Raw genomic sequence first — 20642 nt, 5'->3', positions numbered from 1 at the left:
CTGCAGTTCAGTGTGTTCACAGTCACACAGTAGTTCAGTGTTTTCAGCATCACACAGCAGTTCAGTGTGTTCGCAGTCACAGAATAGGTCAGTGTGTTCACAGTCACACAGTAGGTCAGTGTGTTCACCGTCACACAGTAGGACACTGTGTTCACAGTTACACAGTAAGTAAGTGTGATCACAGTCACACAGCAGGTCAGTGTTTTCACAGTTACATAGTAGTTCAGTGTACTGACAGTCACACAGTACGTCAGTGTGTTCACAGTCACACAGCAGGTCAGTGTGTTGGCCGTCACACTATAGGTCAGTGTGTTCACTGTCACACAGTAGGGCAGTGTGCTCACAGTCACACAGTAGGTCCGTTTGTTCACCTTCACAGAGTAGGTCTGTGTGTACATAGTCACACCATAGGTTTTCTGATCACCGTCACACAGTAGGTCTTCTGATCACCGTCGCACAGTGTATTCACCGTCACTCAGTAGTTCAGTGTGTTCACTGTCACACATTAGGTCAGTGTGTTCACAGTCACACAGTAGTTCAGAGTGTTCATCTTCACACTGTAGTCCAGTGTGTTGACAGTCACACAGTACGGCAGTGTGTTCACAGTCTCACAGTATTTCAGTGTGTTGACTGTCACACAGTAGGTTAGTGTGTTCACTGTCACACAATAGATCAGTGTGTTCATAGTCACACAGTAGTTCAGCGTTTTCAGATTCACACAGTAGGTCAGTGTGTTCACAGTCACACAGTAGATCAGTGTTCTCTGTCGCACAGTAATTCAGTGTGATCACAGTCACACAGTAGGTCAGTGTGTTCACAGTCATGCAGTAGGTCAGTGTGTTCACAGTCACACTGCAGTTCAGTGTGTTCACCGTCACACACTAGTTCTGTGCGTTCACAGTCACACACTAGAACTGTGTGATCACAGTCACACGGAACGTCTGTGTGATCACCGTCACAAAGCAAGTCAGTGTGTTCACCCTCACGCAGTAGTTCAGTGTGTTCACAGTCACACAGTAGGTCAGTGTGTTAACCTTCACACAGTAGTTCAGTGGGTTCAGTCACACAGTAGGTCAGTGTGATCACAGTCATACAGTGGGTCAGTGTGTTCACTGTTACTTAGCCGATTACTGTGTTCACAGTCACACAGTAGTTCAGTGTTTTCAGCGTCACACAGCAGTTCAGTGTGTTCGCCGTCACACCATAGGTCAGTGAGTTCACAGTCACACAGTAGGTCAGTGTGCTCACTGTCACACAGTAGTTCAATGTGTTCACAGTCACACAGTAGGTCAGTGTGATCACAGTCACACAGCAAGTCAGGGTCTTCACCTTCACACAGTAGTTCAGTGTGTTCACGGTCACACAGTAGTTCCGTTTGTTCACTGTCACACAGTAGGGCAGTGTGCTCACAGTCACACAGTAGGTCTGTTTGTTCACCTTCACACAGTAGGTCAGTGTGTTCACAGTCACACAGTATTTCAGTGTGTTCACATTCACACAGTAGGTCAGTGTGATCACAGTCATGCAGTAGGTCAGTGTGTTCACAGTCACACTGCAGTTCAGTGTGTTCACTGTCACATAGACGATCAATGTGTTCACAGTCAGACGGTAGTTCAGCGTTTTCCGTGTCACACAGTAGGTCTGTGTGTTCACATTCACACAGTAGATCAGTGTTCACTGTTGCACAGTGGCTCAGTGTGTTCACCGTCACACAGTAGTTCAGTATGTTCACTGTCAGACAGTTGTTCTGTGTGTTCACAGTCACACACTAGGTCTCTGTGATTACAGGAACACAGTACGTCTGTGTGATCACCGTCACACAGCAAGTCAGTGTGTTCACCTTCACACAGTAGTTCACTGAGTTCACTGTCACACAGTAGATCAGAGTGTTCACAGTCACACAGTAGGTCAGTGTGTTCACCTTCACACAGTAGTTCAGTGTTTTCTCAGTCACACAGTAGGTCAGTGTGTTCACAGTCATGCAGTAGGTCAGTGTGTTCACAGTCACACTGCAGTTCAGTGTGTTCACCGTCACACACTAGTTCTGTGCGTTCACAGTCACACACTAGAACTGTGTGATCACAGTCACACAGAACGTCTGTGTGATCACCGTCACAAAGCAAGTCAGTGTGTTCACCCTCACGCAGTAGTTCAGTGTGTTCACAGTCACACAGTAGTTCAGTGTGTTCACAGTCACACAGTAGTTCAGTGTGTTCACTGTCACTTAGCCGATTAGTGTGTTCACAGTCACACAGTAGTTCAGTGTTTTCAGTGTCACACAGCAGTTCAGTGTGTTCGCCGTCACACCATAGGTCAGTGTGTTCACAGTCACACAGTAGGTCAGTGTGCTCACTGTCACACAGTAGTTCAATGTGTTCACAGTCACACAGTAGGTCAGTGTGATCACAGTCACACAGCAAGTCAGGGTCTTCACCTTCACACAGTAGTTCAGTGTGTTCACGGTCACACAGTAGTTCCGTTTGTTCACTGTCACACAGTAGGGCAGTGTGCTCACAGTCACACAGTAGGTCTGTTTGTTCACCTTCACACAGTAGGTCAGTGTGTTTACTGTCACACAGTAGTTCAATGTGTTGACAGTTACACAGTGTGGCAGTGTGTTCACAGTATCACAGAATTTCAGTGTGTTCACTGTCATACTGTAGGTCAGTGTGTTCACAGTCACACGGTAGGTCAGTGTGTTCACTGTCACACTGTAGGTCAGTGTGTTCACAGTCACACGGTAGGTCAGTGTGTTCACTGTCACACAGTAGGTCACTGTGTACACAGTCACTCTGTAGGTCAGTGTGTTCACATTCAAACAGTAGGTCAGTGTGCTCACTGTCACACAGCAGTTCTGTCTGTTCACTGTCACACAGCTGATCAGTGTGTTCACAGTCACACAGTACTTCAGTGTTTTCAGAGTCAAACTGTAGGTCAGTGTGTTCACAGTCACAAAGTAGGTCAGTGTGTTCACAGTCACACAGTAGGTCAGTGTGTTCACCTTCACACAGTAGTACAGTGGGTTCACAGTCACACAGTAGGTCAGTGTGATCACAGTCATACAGTGGGTCAGTGTGTTCACAGTCACTCTGCAGTTCAGTGTGTTCACTGTCACTTAGCCGATTAGTGTGTTCACAGTCACACAGTAGTTCAGTGTTTTCAGCGTCACACAGCAGTTCAGTGTGTTCGCCATCACACCATAGGTCAGTGAGTTCACAGTCACACAGTAGGTCAGTGTGCTCACTGTCACACAGTAGCTCAGTGTGTTCACAGTCACAAAGTAGGTCAGTGTGATCACAGTCACACAGCAAGTCAGGGTCTTCACCTTCACACAGTAGTTCAGTGTGTTCACGGTCACACAGTAGTTCCATTTGTTCACTGTCACACAGTAGGGCAGTGTGCTCACAGTCACACAGTAGGTCTGTTTTTTCACCTTCACACAGTAGGTCAGTGTGTGCAGAGTCACACAGTATTTCAGTGTATTCACATTCACACAGTAGGTCAGTGTGATCACAGTCATGCAGTAGGTCAGTGTGTTCACTGTCACACTGCAGTTCAGTGTGTTCACTGTCACATAGCCGATCACTGTGTTCACAGTCAGACGGTAGTTCAGTGTTTTCAGTGTCACACAGCAGTTCAGTGTGTTGGCAGTCACACAGTAGGTCAGTGTGTTCACAGTCACACAGTAGGTCAGTGTGCTCACAGCCACACAGTAGTCCAGTGTGTTCACAGTCACACATTAGGTCAGTGTGTTCACAGTCACACAGTAGGTCCATTTGTTCACCTTCACACAGTAGGTCAGTGTGTACAGAGTCACACCATAGGTCAGTCTGTTCACAGTCACACAGTAGTTCAGTGTTTTCAGATTCACACAGTAGGTCTGTGTGTTCACATTCACACAGTAGATCAGTGTTCACTGTTGCACAGTGGCTCAGTGTGTTCACCGTCACACAGTAGTTCAGTATGTTCACTGTCAGACAGTTGTTCTGTGTGTTCACAGTCACACACTAGGTCTGTGTGATTACAGTCACACAGTACGTCTGTGTGATCACCGTCACACAGCAAGTCACTGTGTTCACCCTTACACAGTAGTTCACTGAGTTCACTGTCACACAGTAGTTCAGAGTGTTCACAGTCACACAGTAGGTCAGTGTGTTCACCTTCACACAGTAGTTCAGTGTTTTCTCAGTCACACAGTAGGTCAGTGTGTTCGCAGTCATGCAGTAGGTCAGTGTGTTTACAGTCACACTGCAGTTCAGTGTGATCACCGTCACACACTATTTCTGTGCGTTCACAGTCACACACTAGAACTGTGCGATCACAGTCACACAGAACGTCTGTGTGATCACCGTCACAAAGCAAGTCACTGTGTTCACCCTCACGCAGTAGTTCAGTGTGTTCACAGTCACACAGTAGTTCAGTGTGTTCACAGTCACACAGTAGTTCAGTGTGTTCACAGTCACACAGTAGGTCAGTGTGTTAACCTTCACACAGTAGTTCAGTGGGTTCACAGTCACACGGTAGGTCAGTGTGATCACAGTCATACAGTGGGTCAGTGTGTTCACAGTCACTCTGCAGTTCCGTGTGTTCACTGTCACTTAGCCGATTAGTGTGTTCACAGTCACACAGTAGTTCAGTGTTTTCAGCGTCACACAGCAGTTCAGTGTGTTCGCCGTCACACCATAGGTCAGTGAGTTCACAGTCACACAGTAGGTCAGTGTGCTCACTGTCACACAGTAGTTCAATGTGTTCACAGTCACACAGTAGGTCAGTGTGCTCACTGTCACACAGTAGTTCAATGTGTTCACAGTCACACAGTAGGTCAGTGTGAACACAGTCACACAGCAAGTCAGGGTCTTCACCTTCACACAGTAGTTCAGTGTGTTCACGGTCACACTGTAGTTCCGTTTGTTCACTGTCACACAGTAGGTCAGTGTGCTCACAGTCACACAGTAGGTCTGTTTGTTCACCTTCACACAGTAGGTCAGTGTGTTTACTGTCACACAGTAGTTCAGTGTGTTGACAGTTACACAGTGTGGCAGTGTGTTCACAGTATCACAGAATTTCAGTGTGTTCACAGTCACACAGTAGGCCAGAGTGATCACAGTTACACAGTAGGTCTTTGTTTTCACAGTCACACAGTAGTTCAATGTGCTCACAGTCACACAATAATTCTGAGTGTTCACAGACACACCATAGTTCAGTTTGTTCACTTTCACACAGTAGGTCAGATTGTTCACAGTCACAGAGCAGGTCAGTGTGTTCACTGTCACACCATAGGTCAGTGTGTTCACAGTCACACAGCAGGTCAGTGTGTTCACAGTCACACAGCAGGTCAGTGTGTTCACAGTCACACAGTAGGTCAGTGTGTTCACAGTCACACAGTAGGTCAGTTTGTTCACCGTCACACAGCAGTTCAGTGTGTTCACAGTCACACAGAAGGCCATTGTGTTCACAGTCTCACAGTATTTCAGTGTGTTCACAGTCACACAGCCGGTCAGTGTTTTCACAGTCTCACAGTATTTAAGTGTGTTCACTGTCACACAGTAGGTCTGTGTGTTCACGGTCACACAGTAGGTCAGAGTGTTCACTGTCACACAGTAGGTCAGTGTGTTCACAGTCACACACTAGGTCTGTGTGATCACAGTCACACACTAGGTCTGTGTGATCACCGTCACACAGCAAGTCAGTGTATTCACCCTCACACAGAAGTTCACTGAGTTCACTGTCACACAGTAGGTCAGAGTGTTCACAGTCACACAGTAGGTCAGTGTGTTCACCTTCACACAGTAGTTCAGTGTTTTCACAGTCACACAGTAGGTCAGTGTGTTCACAGTCATGCAGTAGGTCAGTGTGTTCACAGTCACACTGCAGATCAGTGTGTTCACCGTCACACACTAGTTCTGTGCGTTCACAGTCACACACTAGAACTGTGTAATCACAGTCACACGGAACGTCTGTGTGATCACTGTCACAAAGCAAGTCAGTGTGTTCACCCTCACGCAGTAGTTCAGTGTGTTCACAGTCACACAGTATGTCAGTGTGTTAACCTTCACACAGTAGCTCAGTGGGTTCAGTCACACAGTAGGTCAGTGTGATCACAGTCATCAGTGGGTCAGTGTGTTCACAGTCACTCTGCAGTTCAGTGTGTTCACTGTCACTTAGCCGATTAGTGTGTTCACAGTCACACAGTAGTTCAGTGTTTTCAGCGTCACACAGCAGTTCAGTGTGTTCGCCGTCACACCATAGGTCAGTGAGTTCACAGTCACACAGTAGGTCAGTGTGCTCACTGTCACACAGTAGTTCAGTGTGTTCACAGTCACACAGTAGGTCAGTGTGATCACAGATCAGTGTGTTCACGGTCACACAGTAGTTCCGTTTGTTCACTGTCACACAGTAGGGCAGTGTGCTCACAGTCACACAGTAGGTCTGTTTGTTCACCTTCACACAGTAGGTCAGTGTGTTCACAGTCACACAGTATTTCAGCGTGTTCACATTCACACAGTAGGTCAGTGTGATCACAGTCATGCAGTAGGTCAGTGTGTTCACAGTCACACTGCAGTTCAGTGTGTTCACTGTCACATAGCCGATCAATGTGTTCACAGTCAGACGGTAGTTCAGTGTTTTCAGTGTCACACAGCAGTTCAGTGTGTTCGCAGTCACACAGTAGTTCAGTGTTTTCAGATTCACACAGTAGGTCTGTGTGTTCACATTCACACAGTAGATCAGTGTTCACTGTTGCACAGTGGCTCAGTGTGTTCACAGTCACACAGTAGTTCAGTATGTTCACTGTCAGACAGTTGTTCTGTGTGTTCACAGTCACACACTAGGTCTGTGTGATTACAGTCACACAGTACGTATGTGTGATCACCGTCACACAGCAAGTCAGTGTGTTCACCTTCACACAGTAGTTCACTGAGTTCACTGTCACACAGTAGATCAGAGTGTTCACTGTCACACAGTAGTTCAGTGTGTTCACAGTCATGCAGTAGGTCAGTGTGTTCACAGTCACACTGCTGTTCAGTGTGATCACCGTCACACACTAGTTCTGTGCGTTCACAGTCACACACTAGAACTGTGTGATCACAGTCACACAGAACGTCTGTGTGATCACCGTCACAAAGCAAGTCAGTGTGTTCACCCTCACGCAGTAGTTCAGTGTGTTCACTGTCACACAGTAGTTCAGTGTGTTCACTGTCACACAGTAGTTCAGTGTTTTTAGCGTCACACAGCAGTTCAGTGTGTTCGCCGTCACACCATAGGTCAGTGTGTTCACAGTCACACAGTAGGTCAGTGTGCTCACTGTCACACAGTAGTTCAATGTGTTCACAGTCACACAGTAGGTCAGTGTGATCACAGTCACACAGCAAGTCAGGGTCTTCACCTTCACACAGTCGTTCAGTGTGTTCACGGTCACACAGTAGTTCCATTTGTTCACTGTCACACAGTAGGGCAGTGTGCTCACAGTCACACAGTAGGTCTGTTTGTTCACCTTCACACAGTAGGTCAGTGTGTTCACAGTCACACAGTATTTCAGTGTGTTCACATTCACACAGTAGGTCAGTGTGCTCACTGTCACACAGCAGGTCAGTGTGTTTACTGTCACACAGTAGTTCAGTGTGTTGACAGTTACACAGTGTGGCAGTGTGTTCACAGTATCACAGAATTTCAGTGTGTTCACTGTCACACTGTAGGTCAGTGTGTTCACAGTCACATGGTAGGTCAGTGTGTTCACTGTCACACAGTAGGTCACTGTGTACACAGTCACTCTGTAGGTCAGTGTGTTCACATTCAAACAGTAGGTCAGTGTGCTCACTGTCACACAGCAGTTCTGTCTGTTCACTGTCACACAGCTGATCAGTGTGTTCACAGTCACACAGTAGTTCAGTGTTTTCAGAGTCAAACTGTAGGTCAGTGTGTTCACAGTCACAAAGTAGGTCAGTGTGTTCACAGTCACACAGTAGGTCAGTGTGTTCACCTTCACACAGTAGTGCAATGTGTTAACAGTCACACAGTAGATCAGTGTGTTAACCATTACACAGTAGGTCAGTGTGATCACAGTCATACAGTGGGTCAGTGTGTTCACAGTCACTCTGCAGTTCAGTGTGTTCACAGTCACACAGTAGTTCAGTGTTTTCAGCGTTACACAGCAGTTCAGTGTGTTCGCAGTCACAGAATAGGTCAGTGTGTTCACAGTCACACAGTAGGTCAGTGTGTTCACCGTCACACAGTAGGACACTGTGTTCACAGTCACACAGTAAGTAAGTGTGATCACAGTCACACAGTAGGTCAGTGTTTTCACAGTTACATAGTAGTTCAGTGTACTGACAGTCACACAGTACGTCAGTGTGTTCACAGTCACACAGCAGGTCAGTGTGTTGGCCGTCACACCATAGGTCAGTGTGTTCACCTTCACACAGTAGGTCAGTGTGTTGACAGTCACAGTAGTTCAGTTTGTTCACCGTCACACAGTAGGTCATTGTGTTCACAGTCACACAGCCGGTCAGTGTGTTCACAGACACACAGTAGTTCAGTGTTTTCACTGTCACACAGGTGATCAGTGTGTTGACGGTCACACAGTAGGTCAGACTGTTCACTTTCACACAGAAGGTCAGTGTGTTGATCGTCACACAGTAGTTCAGTGTGTTCACAGTCAGACAGTAGTTCTGTGCGTTCACAGTCACACACTAGAACTCTGTGATCACAGTCACACAGAACGTCTGTGTGATCACCGTCACACAGCAAGTCAGTGTGTTCACCCTCACGCAGTAGTTCAGTGTGTTCACTGTCACACAGTAGTTCAGTGTGTTCACAGTCACACAGTAGGTCAGTGTGATCAGAGACATACAGTGGGTCAGTGCGTTCACAGTCACTCTGCAGTTCAGTGTATTCACAGTCACACAGTAGTTAAGTGTTTTCAGCGTCACACAGCAGTTCAGTGTGTTCGCAGTCACAGAATAGGTCAGTGTGTTCACAGTCACACAGTAGGTCACTGTGTTCACCGTCACACAGTAGGACACTGTGTTCACAGTGACACAGTAAGTAAGTGTGTTCACAGTCACACAGCAGGACAGTGTGTTGGCCGTCACACCATATGTCAGTGTGTTCACAGTCACACAGTAGGTCAGTGTGTTCACTGTCACACAGTAGGGCAGTGTGCTCACAGTCACACAGTAGGTCCATTTGTTCACCTTCACACAGTAGGTCAGTGTGTACACAGTCACACCATAGGTCTTCTGATCACCGTCACACAGTAGGTCAGAGTGTTCAGTGTCACACAGTAGGTCAGTGTATTCACCGTCACTCAGTAGTTCAGTGTGTTCACTGTCACACAGTAGTTCAGTGTTTTCAGAGCCACTGTGTAGGTCTGTGTGTTCATATTCACTCAGTAGGTCAGTGTGCTCACTGTCACACAGCAGGTCAGTGTGTTTACTGTCACACAGTAGTTCAGTGTTTTCAGAGTCACACAGTAGGTCAGTGTGTTTACTGTCACTCAGCCAATCAGTGTGCTCACAGTCACACAGTAGTTCAGTGTTTTCAGAGTCACACAGTAGGTCATTGTGTTCACAGTCACACAGTAGGTCAGTGTGATCACCGTCACACAGTAGGTCAGTGTGTTCACAGTCACACAGTAGATCAGTGTTCTCTGTTGCACAGTAGTTCAGTGTGATCACAGTCACACAGTAGGTCAGCGTGTTGACAGTCACACAATAGTTCAGTGTGCTCACAGTCAAACAGTAGGTCAGTGTGTTCACCTTCACACAGTAGTTCAGTGTGTTGAGAGACACACAGTATGGCAGTGTGTTCACAGTCTCACAGTATTTCAGAGTGTTCACATTCACACAGTAGGTCAGTGTGCTCACTGTCACACAGCAGGTCAGTGTGTTTACTGTCACACAGTAGTTCAGTGTTTTCAGAGTCACACAGTAGGTTAGTGTGTTCACAGCCACACAGTAGGTCAGTGTGTTTACTGTCACTCAGCCGATCAGTGTGTTCACAGTCACACAGTAGTTCAGTGTTTTCAGAGTCACACAGTAGATCAATGTGTTCACAGTCACACAGTAGTTCAGAGTGTTCCCTTTCACACAGTAGTTCAGTGTGTTGACAGTCACACAGTAGGGAAGTGTGATCACAGTCTCACAGTATTTCAGTGTGTTAACTGCCACACAGAAGGTCAGTCTGTTCACTGTCACACAATAGATCAGTGTGTTCACCGTCACACAGTAAGTCAGTGTGTTCACAGTAGGCCAGTGTGATCACAGTCACAGAGTAGGTCAGTGTTTTCACAGTCACACAGTAGTTCAGTTTGCTCACAGTTGCACTGTAATTCTGTGTGTTCACAGTCACACCATAGTTCGGTGTGTTCACTGTCACACAGTCGGTCAGTGTGTTCACAGTCACACAGCAGGTCAGTGTGTTCACTGTCACACAGTAGGTCAGTGTACTCACAGTCACATAGTAGATCAGTGTGTTCACAGTCACACAGTAGGTTTTGTGTGTTCACAGTCACATAGTAGGTCCGTCTGTTCACTGTCACACAGTAGGTACGTTTGTTCACCTTCACACAGTAGGTCAGTGCGTTCACAGTCACGCAGTAGGTCAGTGTGTTCACAGTCACACAGTAGGTTTTGTGTGTTCACAGTCACACAGTATGTCCGTCTGTTCACTGTCACACAGTAGATCACTGTCACAATCTACGTCAGTGTCTTCACATTTACACAGTAGGTCAGTGTGTTCACTGTCACACAGCCGTTCTGTGTGTTCACTGTCACACAGCTGATCAGTGTGTTCACCGTCACACAGTAGGTTAGTGTGTTCACTGTCACACAGCTGTTCTGTGTGTTCACTGTCACACAGCTGATCAGTGTGTTCACAGTCACACAGTAGGTCTTTGTGCTCACCATCACACAGTAGTTCAGTGTGTTCACCTTCATACAGTAGGTCAGTGTGGTCACAGTCACACAGTAGGTCAGTGTGATCACAGTCACACAGTAGGTCTGTGTGTTCACTGTCACACAGTAGGTCAGTGTGTTCACAGTCACACAGCCGGTCAGTGTTTTCACAGTCTCACAGTATTTCAGTGTGTTCACAGTCACACAGCCGGTCAGTGTTTTCACAGTCTCACAGTATTTCAGTGTGTTCACTGTCACACAGTAGGTCTGTGTGTTCACAGTCACACAGTAGTTCAGAATGTTCACTGTCACACAGTAATTCTGAGTGTTCACAGACACACCATAGGTCTGTTTGTTCACTTTCACACAGTAGCTCAGTATGTTCACAGTCACACAGGAGGTCAGAGTGTTCACAGTCACACAGCAGGTCAGTGTGTTCACTGGCACACAGTCGGTCAGTGTTCTCACAGTCACACAGTAGGTCCGTTTGTTCACCTTCACACAGTAGGTCAGTGTGTTCACAGTCACGCAGTAGCTCAGTGTGTTCACAGTCACACAGTAGGTTTTGTGTGTTCACAGTCACACAGTAGGTCACTGTATTCACAGTCACACAGCAGGTCAGTGTGTTCTTAGTCACACAGTAGGTCAGTGTGTTCACAGTCACACAGTAGGTCAGTGTGTTCACAGTCACACAGTAGGTCAGTGTGTTCACAGTCACACAGCAGGTCAGTGTATTCACAGTCACACAGCAGGTCAGTGTGTTCTTAGTCACACAGCAGGTCAGTGTGTTCACAGTCATACAGTAGGTCAGTTTGTTCACCGTCACACAGCAGTTCAGTGTGTTCACAGTCACACAGTAGGTCATTGTGTTCACAGTCACACAGCCGGTCAATGTTTTCACAGTCTCACAGTATTTCAGTGTGTTCACTGTCACACAGTAGGTCTGTGTGTTCACGGTCACACAGTACGTCAGAGTATTCACTGTCACACAGCAAGTCAGTGTTTACACCCTCACACAGTAGTTCACTGAGTTCACTGTCACACAGTAGTTCAGAGTGTTCACAGTCACACATAGGTCTGTGTGTTCACCTTCACACAGTAGTTCAGTGTTTTCACAGTCACACAGTAGGTCTGTGTGATCGCAGTAATGCAGCAGGTCAGTGTGTTCACAGTCACACAGTAGGTTTTGTGAGTTCACAGTGACACAGTAGGTCCGTCTGTTCACTGTCACACAGTAGATCACTGTCACAATCCACGTCAGTGTCTTCACATTCACACAGTAGTTCAGTGTGTTAACTGTCACACAGCCGTTCTGTGTGTTCACTGTCACACAGCTGATCAGTGCGTTCACCGTCACACAGTAGGGCAGTGTGTTAACAGTCACACAGTAGTTCAGAGTGTTCACCTTCACACAGTAGGTCAGTGTGGTCACAGTCACACAGTAGGTCATTGTTATCACAGTCACACAGTAGGTCTGTGTGTTCACTGTCTGACAATAGATCAGTGTGTTCACTGTCAACAGTAAGTCAGTGTGTTCACAGTCACACAGTAGGCCAGAGTGATCACAGTTACACAGTAGGTCTGTGTTTTCACAGTCACACAGTAGTTCAATGTGCTCACAGTCACACAATAATTCTGAGTGTTCACAGACACACCATAGTTCAGTTTGTTCACTTTCACACAGTAGGTCAGATTGTTCACAGTCACAGAGCAGATCAGTGTGTTCACTGTCACACCATAGGTCAGTGTGTTCACAGTCACACAGCAGGTCAGTGTGTTCACAGTCACACAGCAGGTCAGTGTGTTCACAGTCACACAGTAGGTCAGTGTGTTCACAGTCACACAGTAGGTCAGTTTGTTCACCGTCACACAGCAGTTCAGTGTGTTCACAGTCACACAGAAGGCCATTGTGTTCACAGTCTCACAGTATTTCAGTGTGTTCACAGTCACACAGCCGGTCAGTGTTTTCACAGTCTCACAGTATTTAAGTGTGTTCACTGTCACACAGTAGGTCTGTGTGTTCACGGTCACACAGTAGGTCAGAGTGTTCACTGTCACACAGTAGGTCAGTGTGTTCACAGTCACACACTAGGTCTGTGTGATCACAGTCACACAGTATGTCTGTGTGATCACCGTCACACAGCAAGTCAGTGTATTCACCCTCACACAGTAGTTCACTGAGTTCACTGTCACACAGTAGGTCAGAGTGTTCACAGTCACACAGTAGGTCAGTGTGTTCACCTTCACACAGTAGTTCAGTGTTTTCACAGTCACACAGTAGGTCAGTGTGTTCACAGTCATGCAGTAGGTCAGTGTGTTCACTGTCACACAGCTGTTCTGTGTGTTCACTGTCACACAGCTGATCAGTGTGTTCACAGTCACACAGTAGGTCTTTGTGCTCACCATCACACAGTAGTTCAGTGTGTTCACCTTCATACAGTAGGTCAGTGTGGTCACAGTCACACAGTAGGTCAGTGTGATCACAGTCACACAGTAGGTCTGTGTGTTCACGGTCACACAGTACGTCAGAGTATTCACTGTCACACAGCAAGTCAGTGTTTACACCCTCACACAGTAGTTCACTGAGTTCACTGTCACACAGTAGTTCAGAGTGTTCACAGTCACACATAGGTCTGTGTGTTCACCTTCACACAGTAGTTCAGTGTTTTCACAGTCACACAGTAGGTCTGTGTGATCGCAGTAATGCAGCAGGTCAGTGTGTTCACAGTCACACAGTAGGTTTTGTGAGTTCACAGTGACACAGTAGGTCCGTCTGTTCACTGTCACACAGTAGATCACTGTCACAATCCACGTCAGTGTCTTCACATTCACACAGTAGTTCAGTGTGTTAACTGTCACACAGCCGTTCTGTGTGTTCACTGTCACACAGCTGATCAGTGCGTTCACCGTCACACAGTAGGGCAGTGTGTTAACAGTCACACAGTAGTTCAGAGTGTTCACCTTCACACAGTAGGTCAGTGTGGTCACAGTCACACAGTAGGTCATTGTTATCACAGTCACACAGTAGGTCTGTGTGTTCACTGTCACACAGTAGGTCTGTGTTTTCACAGTCACACAGTAGTTCAATGTGCTCACAGTCACACAATAATTCTGAGTGTTCACAGACACACCATAGTTCAGTTTGTTCACTTTCACACAGTAGGTCAGATTGTTCACAGTCACACAGCAGTTCAGTGTGTTCACTGTCACACAGTAGGTCTGTGTGTTCACGGTCACACAGTAGGTCAGAGTGTTCACTGTCACACAGTAGGTCAGTGTGTTCACCGTCACACAGTAGTTCAGTGTGTTCACAGTCACACACTAGGTCTGTGTGATCACAGTCACACAGTATGTCTGTGAGATCACTGTCACACAGCAAGTCAGTGTATTCACCCTCACACAGTAGTTCACTGAGTTCACTGTCACACAGTAGTTCAGAGTGTTCACAGTCACACAGTAGGTCAGTGTGTTAACCTTCACACAGTAGTTCAGTGGGTTCAGTCACACAGTAGGTCAGTGTGATCACAATCATACAGTGGGTCAGTGTGTTCACAGTCACTCTGCAGTTCAGTGTGTTCACTGTCACTTAGCCGATTACTGTGTTCACAGTCACACAGTAGTTCAGTGTTTTCAGCGTCACACAGCAGTTCAGTGTGTTCGCCGTCACACCATAGGTCAGTGAGTTCACAGTCACACAGTAGGTCAGTGTGCTCACTGTCACACAGTAGTTCAGTCTGTTCACAGTCACACAGTAGGTCAGTGTGATCACAGTCACACAGCAAGTCAGGGTCTTCACCTTCACACAGTAGTTCAGTGTGTTCACCGTCACACAGTAGTTCCGTTTGTTCACTGTCACACAGTAGGGCAGTGTGCTCACAGTCACACAGTAGGTCTGTTTGTTCACCTTCACACAGTAGGTCAGTGTGTTCACAGTCACACAGTATTTCAGTGTGTTCACATTCACACAGTAGGTCAGTGTGATCACAGTCATGCAGTAGGTCAGTGTGTTCACAGTCACATTGCAGTTCAGTGTGTTCACTGTCACATAGACGATCAATGTGTTCACAGTCAGACGGTAGTTCAGTGTTTTCAGTGTCACACAGCAGTTCAGTGTGTTCGCAGTCACACAGTAGTTCAGTATGTTCACTGTCACACTGTGGGTCTGTGTGTTCACAGTCACACACTAGGTCTGTGTGATTACAGTCACACAGTACGTCTGTGTGATCACCGTCACACAGCAAGTCAGTGTGTTCACCCTCACACAGTAGGTCACTGAGTTCACTGTCACACAGTAGTTCAGAGTGTTCACAGTCACACAGTAGGTCTGTGTGTTCACCTTCACACAGTAGTTCAGTGTTTTGTCAGTCACACAGTAGGTCAGTGTGTTCACAGTCACACTTCAGTTCAGTGTGATCACCGTCACACACTAGTTCTGTGCGTTCACAGTCACACACTAGAACTGTATGATCACAGTCACACAGAACATCTGTGTGATCACCGTCACAAAGCAAGTCAGTGTGTTCACCCTCACGCAGTAGTTCAGTGTGTTCACTGTCACACAGTAGTTCAGTGTGTTCACAGTCACACAGTAGTTCAGTGGGTTCACAGTCACACAGTAGGTCAGTGTGTTCACTGTCACACAGCCGTTCTGTGTGTTCACTGTCACACAGCTGATCAGTGTGTTCACAGTCACACAGTAGTTCAGTGTGTTCACCTTCACACAGTAGGTCAGTGTGGTCACAGTCACACAGTAGGTCAGTGTGATCACAGTCACACAGTAGGTCTGTGTGTTCACTGTCACACAGTAGGTCAGTGTGTTCACAGTCACACAGCCGGTCAGTGTTTTCACAGTCTCACAGTATTTCAGTGTGTTCACTGTCACACAGTTGGTCTGTGTGTTCACAGTCACATAGTAGGTCAGAATGTTCACTGTCACACAGTAATTCTGAGTGTTCAAAGACACACGATAGTTCTGTTTCTTCACTTTCACACAGTAGGTCAGTAAGTTCACAGTCACACAGCTGGTCAGTGTGTTCACAGTCATACAGGAGGTCAGAGTGTTCACAGTCACACAGCAGGTCAGTGTGTTCACTGGCACACAGTAGGTCAGTGTTCTCACAGTCACACAGTAGGTCCGTTTGTTCACCTTCACACAGTAGGTCAGTGTGTTCACAGTCACGCAGTAGGTCAGTGTATTCACAGTCACGCAGTAGGTTTTGTGTGTTCACAGTCACACAGTAGGTCACTGTATTCACAGTCACACAGTAGGTCAGTGTGTTCACAGTCACACAGTAGGTCAGTGTGTTCACAGTCACACAGCAGGTCAGTGTGATCACGGTCACACAGCAGGTCAGTATGTTCTTATTCACACAGTAGGTCTGTGTTTTCACTGTCACACAGTAGGTCAGTGTGTTCACGGTCACACAGTAGGTCAGTGTGTTCACTGTCTGACAATAGATCAGTGTGTTCACCGTCAACAGTAAGTCAATGTGTTCACAGTCACACAGTAGGCCAGAGTGATCACAGTTACACAGTAGGTCTGTGTTTTCACAGTCACACAGTAGTTCAATGTGCTCACAGTCACACAATAATTCTGAGTGTTCACAGACACACCATAGTTCAGTTTGTTCACTTTCACACAGTAGGTCAGTGTGTTCACTGTCACATCATAGGTCAGTGTGTTCACAGTCACACAGCATGTCAGTGTGTTCACAGTCACACAGCAGGTCAGTGTGTTCACAGTCACACAGTAGGTCAGTGTGTTCACAGTCACACAGTAGGTCAGTTTGTTCACCGTCACACAGCAGTTCAGTGTGTTCACAGTTACACAGTAGGTCATTGTGTTCAGAGTCACACAGCCAGTCAGTGTTTTCGCAGTCTCACAGTATTTAAGTTTGTTCACTGTCACACAGTAGGTCTGTGTCTTCACGGTCACACAGTAGGTCAGAGTGTTCACTGTCACACAGTAGGTCAGTGTGTTCACCGTCACACAGTAGTTCAGTGTGTTCACAGTCACACACTAGGTCTGTGTGATCACAGTCACACAGTATGTCTGTGTGATCACCGTCACACAGCAAGTCAGTGTATTCACCCTCACACAGTAGTTCACTGAGTTCACTGTCGCACAGTAGTTCAGAGTGTTCACAGTCACACAGTAGGTCAGTGTGTTCACCTTCACACAGTAGTTCAGTGTTTTCACAGTCACACAGTAGGTCAGTATGTTCACAGTCATGCAGTAGGTCAGTGTGTTCACAGTCACACTGCAGTTCAGTGTGCTCACCGTCACACACTAGTTCTGTGCGTTCACAGTCACACACTAGAACTGTGTGATCACAGTCACACGGAACGTCTGTGTGATCACCGTCACAAAGCAAGTCAGTGTGTTCACCCTCACGCAGTAGTTCAGTGTGTTCACAGTCACACAGTAGGTCAGTGTGTTAACCTTCACACAGTAGTTCAGTGCGTTCAGTCACACAGTAGGTCAGTGTGATCACAGTCATACAGTGGGTCAGTGTGTTCACAGTCACTCTGCAGTTCAGTGTGTTCACTGTCACTTAGCCGATTAGTGTGTTCACAGTCACACAGTAGGTCATTGTTATCACAGTCACACAGTAGGTCAGTGTGTTCACAGTCACACTGCAGTTCAGTGTGTTCACTGTCACATAGCCGATCAATGTGTTCACAGTCAGACGGTAGTTCAGTGCTTTCAGTGTCACACAGCAGTTCAGTGTGTTCACAGTCACACAGTAGGTCAGTGTGCTCACAGTCACACAGTAGGTCAGTGTGTACAGAGTCACACCATAGGTCAGTGTGTTCACCGTCACACAGTAGTTCAGTCTGTTCACAGTCACACAGTAGTTCAGTGTTTTCAGATTCACACAGTAGGTCTGTGTGTTCACATTCACACAGTAGATCAGTGTTCACTGTTGCACAGTGGCTCAGTGTGTTCACCGTCACACAGTAGTTCAGTATGTTCACTGTCAGACAGTTGTTCTGTGTGTTCACAGTCACACACTAGGTCTGTGTGATTACAGTCACACAGTACGTCCGTGTGATCACCGTCACACAGCAAGTCACTGTGTTCACCCTCACACAGTAGTTCACTGAGTTCACTGTCACACAGTAGTTCAGACTGTTCACAGTCACACAGTAGGTCAGTGTGTTCACCTTCACACAGTAGTTCAGTGTTTTCTCAGTCACACAGTAGGTCAGTGTGTTCACAGTCATGCAGTAGGTCAGTGTGTTCACAGTCACACTGCAGTTCAGTGTGATCACCGTCACACACTAGTTCTGTGCGTTCACAGTCACACACTAGAACTCTATGATCACAGTCACACAGAACGTCTGTGTGATCACCGTCACAAAGCAAGTCAGTGTGTTCACCCTCACGCAGTAGTTCAGTGGGTTCACAGTCACACAGTATGTCAGTGTGATCACAGTCATACAGTGGGTCAGTGTGTTCACAGTCACTCTGCAGTTCAGTGTGTTCACTGTCACTTAGCCGATTAGTGTGTTCACAGTCACACAGTAGTTCAGTGTTTTCAGCGTCACACAGCAGTTCAGTGTGTTCGCCGTCACACCATAGGTCAGTGAGTTCACAGTCACACAGTAGGTCAGTGTGCTCACTGTCACACAGTAGTTCAATGTGTTCACAGTCACACAGTAGGTCAGTGTGATCACAGTCACACAGCAAGTCAGGGTCTTCACCTTCACACAGTAGTTCAGTGTGTTCACGGTCACACAGTAGTTCCGTTTGTTCACTGTCACACAGTAGGGCAGTGTGCTCACAGTCACACAGTAGGTCTGTTTGTTCACCTTCACACAGTAGGTCAGTGTGTTCACAGTCACACAGTATTTCAGTGTGTTCACATTCACACAGTAGGTCAGTATGCTCACAGTCACACAGTAGGTCAGTGTGTTTACTGTCACACAGTAGTTCAGTGTGTTGACAGTTACACAGTGTGGCAGTGTTTTCACAGTATCACAGAATTTCAGTGTGTTCACTGTCACACTGTAGGTCAGTGTGTTCACAGTCACACGGTAGGTCAGTGTGTTCACTGTCACACAGTAGGTCACTGTGTACACAGTCACTCTGTAGGTCAGTGTGTTCACATTCAAACAGTAGGTCAGTGTGCTCACTGTCACACAGCAATTCTGTCTGTTCACTGTCACACAGCTGATCAGTGTGTTCACAGTCACACAGTAGTTCAGTGTTTTCAGAGTCAAACTGTAGGTCAGTGTGTTCACCTTCACACAGTGGTGCAATGTGTTAACAGTCACACAGTAGGTCAGTGTGTTAACCATCACACAGTAGGTCAGTGTGATCACAGACATACAGTCGGTCAGTGTGTTCACAGTCACTCTGCAGTTCAGTGTGTTCACAGTCACACAGTAGTTCAGTGTTTTCAGCATCACACAGCAGTTCAGTGTGTTCGCAGTCACAGAATAGGTCAGTGTGTTCACAGTCACACAGTAGGTCAGTGTGTTCACCGTCACACAGTAGGACACTGTGTTCACAGTTACACAGTAAGTAAGTGTGATCACAGTCACACAGCAGGTCAGTGTTTTCACAGTTACATAGTAGTTCAGTGTACTGACAGTCACACAGTACGTCAGTGTGTTCACAGTCACACAGCAGGTCAGTGTGTTGGCCGTCACACCATAGGTCAGTGTGTTCACTGTCACACAGTAGGGCAGTGTGCTCACAGTCACACAGTAGGTCCGTTTGTTCACCTTCACAGAGTAGGTCTGTGTGTACATAGTCACACCATAGGTTTTCTGATCACCGTCACACAGTAGGTCTTCTGATCACCGTCGCACAGTGTATTCACCGTCACTCAGTAGTTCAGTGTGTTCACTGTCACACATTAGGTCAGTGTGTTCACAGTCACACAGTAGTTCAGAGTGTTCATCTTCACACTGTAGTCCAGTGTGTTGACAGTCACACAGTACGGCAGTGTGTTCACAGTCTCACAGTATTTCAGTGTGTTGACTGTCACACAGTAGGTTAGTGTGTTCACTGTCACACAATAGATCAGTGTGTTCATAGTCACACAGTAGTTCAGCGTTTTCAGATTCACACAGTAGGTCAGTGTGTTCACAGTCACACAGTAGATCAGTGTTCTCTGTCGCACAGTAATTCAGTGTGATCACAGTCACACAGTAGGTCAGTGTGTTCACAGTCATGCAGTAGGTCAGTGTGTTCACAGTCACACTGCAGTTCAGTGTGTTCACCGTCACACACTAGTTCTGTGCGTTCACAGTCACACACTAGAACTGTGTGATCACAGTCACACGGAACGTCTGTGTGATCACCGTCACAAAGCAAGTCAGTGTGTTCACCCTCACGCAGTAGTTCAGTGTGTTCACAGTCACACAGTAGGTCAGTGTGTTAACCTTCACACAGTAGTTCAGTGGGTTCAGTCACACAGTAGGTCAGTGTGATCACAGTCATACAGTGGGTCAGTGTGTTCACTGTTACTTAGCCGATTACTGTGTTCACAGTCACACAGTAGTTCAGTGTTTTCAGCGTCACACAGCAGTTCAGTGTGTTCGCCGTCACACCATAGGTCAGTGAGTTCACAGTCACACAGTAGGTCAGTGTGCTCACTGTCACACAGTAGTTCAATGTGTTCACAGTCACACAGTAGGTCAGTGTGATCACAGTCACACAGCAAGTCAGGGTCTTCACCTTCACACAGTAGTTCAGTGTGTTCACGGTCACACAGTAGTTCCGTTTGTTCACTGTCA

The sequence above is a fragment of the Mobula birostris genome, chromosome 2, assembly GCF_030028105.1.
Source record: "Mobula birostris isolate sMobBir1 chromosome 2, sMobBir1.hap1, whole genome shotgun sequence".
NCBI classification, from domain to species: Eukaryota; Metazoa; Chordata; class Chondrichthyes; order Myliobatiformes; family Myliobatidae; genus Mobula; species Mobula birostris.
This window is presented reverse-complemented; position numbering follows the sequence as displayed.